The 3,572-nt window shown below is 40.8% G+C and overlaps 1 non-coding gene across 1 annotated transcript; it reads left to right on the top strand.

Annotated features, from left to right (window-relative positions):
- The first annotated feature begins 1,904 nt into the window (after positions 1–1,904).
- Positions 1,905–2,011, top strand: LOC145071916 (small nucleolar RNA R71). Its single transcript, XR_013690878.1, has one exon. It is a non-coding gene; the product is annotated as a small nucleolar RNA R71 (small nucleolar RNA).
- Positions 2,012–3,572: the final 1,561 nt, after the last annotated feature.

Here is a 3,572-nt window from a genome sequence, read left to right as displayed (position 1 = left end):
TTTTTAGCTTTTCCCTCTTGTTCAAGCTTGCGTTTTGTGCCCTTGGTTTGTTCCTTGCACTCCATAACATCCTCCTCCTCTTTCACTACTGGCTTTGTCACTCTTGAAGTGACCTCCTCTTCATCACTTGTCATTTCCTCATCCTCTTTGCTCACCCAAGAAGGCGGGCTCTTGTAAGCTATGACTTCAATCAAATATGGAATAGATGCCCTCAGTTTTGTTCTTTTGACTTGATGAACAGCCTTGATCTCTTCTTCCATAAGCTTTTCCAGTTCTTCTAGTTCATTATCTTCATTAATTGTGAACACCTCTTCTTGAACATGATCCTCTTGGAAGTCATCTTGTATTCCAAAAACTTCTTGTTCATCTCCAACCCTCAAAGTGAGCTTAGACTCATGAATATCAACAAGAGCTCCAGCAGTGTTAAGCAATGGACGACCAAGGATTATTGGAACATCTGGATCTTCCTTCATATCCAAAACTACAAAGTCTATTGGAAAATTTTTTTTCCAATCTTCACCAAAATATCCTCCACGATGCCCCGGGGTTGTGTCACTGAACGATTCTCCATGTGAATCTTCATTTTTGTAGCCTTCGTCTTCTGGATCTCCAATTTTTGATAAAATGAAAAAGGCATCAAATTAATGTTAGCCCCAGAATCGGCTAAAGCATTAACCTTCATTTTATTACCAAACTCACACGGAAGAGAGAGGCGTCCAGGACCCCCCATCTTTTCTGGTGTCTCTCCCAACACGGCTTTTGAGGTTTGTTCACTTAGAACCATCTTTGACTACTTCTTTAATTGTCTGCGAGTGTCTATCAAATCTTGCAGTAATTTCTGGTTCTCAGGAGTTTTGGATAAGGATTCGACAAAGGGGGTATTAATCGGAATCCCCTTCACATGCTTTACAAACTCTAAATGTTCCTTCTCCAGTAGACTAAGTGCAGCTCGGGTTAGAAATGGCAAAGGTGGTTGATAAGCTGGAACGGGTTCAAAGAATTTTTTATCAGACATGCGCCACGTTGTGGCCAGAGGAGTGCCACTTCGTGGCGAAGCTGGTTCAACAACTTTTTCACTTTCGAATTTTGACTTCTTAGGTTTTGGATCGGGCTGCTATGGTTCTTCTTCCAATGTCTCCAGGAACTCAGAGATTGCTTCTTCTTCAGTATCGATGGCCATTACGTGAGATTGGGTCTTCACTTCGGGATTCTTCGGGGACAGTTTTTCATGAACTAGAGTGGCTAGTTGACCAAATTGTACTTCAAGGTTGTGGATGGAGGCTTGTTGATTCTTTATCAAAGTTTGTTGTTCCATAATAGCAGAATCAGTGGCATCGTGTCTCTTTTCTGAAGCTTCCATAAACTTCATCAAAATGGTCTCTAGGTCGGGTTTCTTCTCGGCTGGTGGCTGCTCCTTCTGATAAAGGCCTCGACCTGTCTGCATATACTTCTCTTCTTTTTGCTTCTTATACTCTTCATATGGCAGCCACTCCTTCTTCGGTTTCCTCCAGTCCTCATCAAATTTATCCCCATTAGAGTAGCACACTTGAGCTTTTCTGTTCCCAAACTAATCTACATTGCAGTCCTTGGTCAAGTGTGGACCACTGCATCTATCGCAACCCACTCTTATGGCATGTATCGATTGGTCCATTTGTGTTATCCTTCGATCCATATTATTCAACATGGCCATTACAGCTGCTATTTCTTCAGTTTGGGCCCCTCCGCCGCCTTTGATTCCATCTTGCCTCGGGTTGTGGTATTCGCGAGAGTGCTTCGCGAATTCTTCAATTAGCTCCTTGACCTCCCTTGGATTTTTCTTTGTCAAAGGTCCATGAGAATCAAGGAGTTGTCTTGTCATCACGTTGACCCCATCATAAAAGATTGACATCTCTTGGTGCACATTTAGATCATGCTGAGGGCAATTTCTGAGCAAGCCCTTGTACCACTCCCATGCTTCGTATAATGACTCCCCCGGCTGTTGCTCAAAGTTGGCTATTGCGTTCTTGAGTTTGGCTATTTTGGATGGTGGGCAAAACTAGTCCAGGAATTGCTCACGCATTTGAGCCCAAGTGGTAATTGTACCCGGTGGAAGTGCTTTTAACCACTCCTTAGCAGCTCCTTTGAAAGTGATGGGAAGCATCCTAAGAAAGACTGTGTTTCTGTTGACATTTGGGACATTGAAGTAATCCGCAATGTCGTTGACTTCATCTAGATGCTTAAAAGCATCCTCATGATCTTTCCCGAAAAATGGGATGTCCTTTAGTGCAGTCAATATGAGTCCCTTCAGCTCGAATGTGGCAGTGGCAGGTATTGCGGGTTGGACTAAACCGGGACCCACATCTTCTCGAATCCGCTTCTTGTAAGCTCCCATGGACATTTCTTCAATTGCTGCCATCTCGTTCCTTGGCTCGTTCTCGGGTTCGCTCATGTGTTCTTCAAATTCCGTCCCGGTATCGCTTTCGGACTCGGTTTGGACGGGCGTATGATCCAAATGCTCAAGATTGCTCTTGTGCCTCGCGGATGAACTTGACTCTCCTGTCTTCTTTCCCGACTTCCTAGAAAAAGCTGACTTCAATTCTTGTAAGGGCGTCTTTTTCTTGTGAAGTGCAGACTCGTGGTCTTCAAGTGGTGGCACCAAGTGTGTGTTTGAGCTTCTGGTCATGAACTCGTGCAACTTGCTAAACTAAAAACGTAAAACTGAACTAAAATAAGAAAAACTAACTACAAACTAAAAATCTAGTTTTTTAATAGTCCACGTCGTGGCAGGTATCTGGCCACGTCGTGGACTCTGTGACTAACAGAAAAATTTTATTTTGCTGAAAAATTAACTTTTTGTGGTTTTTACCCCACAAGAAGGATCGATTAATTTAATGCAAATAAATAAGCTAAAAACTAAGCCGTTCCCCGGCAACGGCGCCAAAAACTTGATGTGCACAAAAGTACTCACTAATTTTAATATTTATAACCTAACAAACTTAACTATCTATGCACTTATAGGCAGCGTACCTAGTCAGATTACAGTATAGTTTGGGTAAGTCGGGTGTCGATCACAGGGAACGGTGTTTTCTAATTAATTTACTTATATTAAATTAACTTAATTATTAACAAGTTTAAAAGGGGTTTTATCTGATTTTACAAGATCAGATGAACTTAAATCAAATTCAATAAGTAAAAACACACTCTTGTTTAGTTTGAATCCACTTCTTCCTTATGGCTAGCTAATGATTACGGATTATTAAGTTGGTTTTTAGTTATATTAGTAATTTAGTTCTAACTTACCAATAATTAACTAATTCATGTCAAACCATGTATGTTCACACATAATTAAGCACAGAACTAATTATGAATGTAATTATGTGTGACAACCCAAGTTGTTCTGTTACATTTCCCCGTTACCGTTAACGGAATATTCCACTGTATAAAAGCTCCGTTAACTAGAGGTCGTCAATTTAATAAACATCCTAATTGTTTACAGTTGAAATGCCGTTAAGTAGTGATAAAAGGAAATAAAATACAGGACACACATTTCCATTTATTTGGAAAATGTTAAGTTTTATCATTACGACCACTAA

This window comes from Lactuca serriola, chromosome 8 (genome assembly GCF_051521515.1).
Source record: "Lactuca serriola cultivar US96UC23 chromosome 8, Lser_US96UC23_V15, whole genome shotgun sequence".
Lineage (NCBI taxonomy): Eukaryota > Viridiplantae > Streptophyta > Magnoliopsida > Asterales > Asteraceae > Lactuca > Lactuca serriola.
This window is presented reverse-complemented; position numbering and strand designations above follow the sequence as displayed.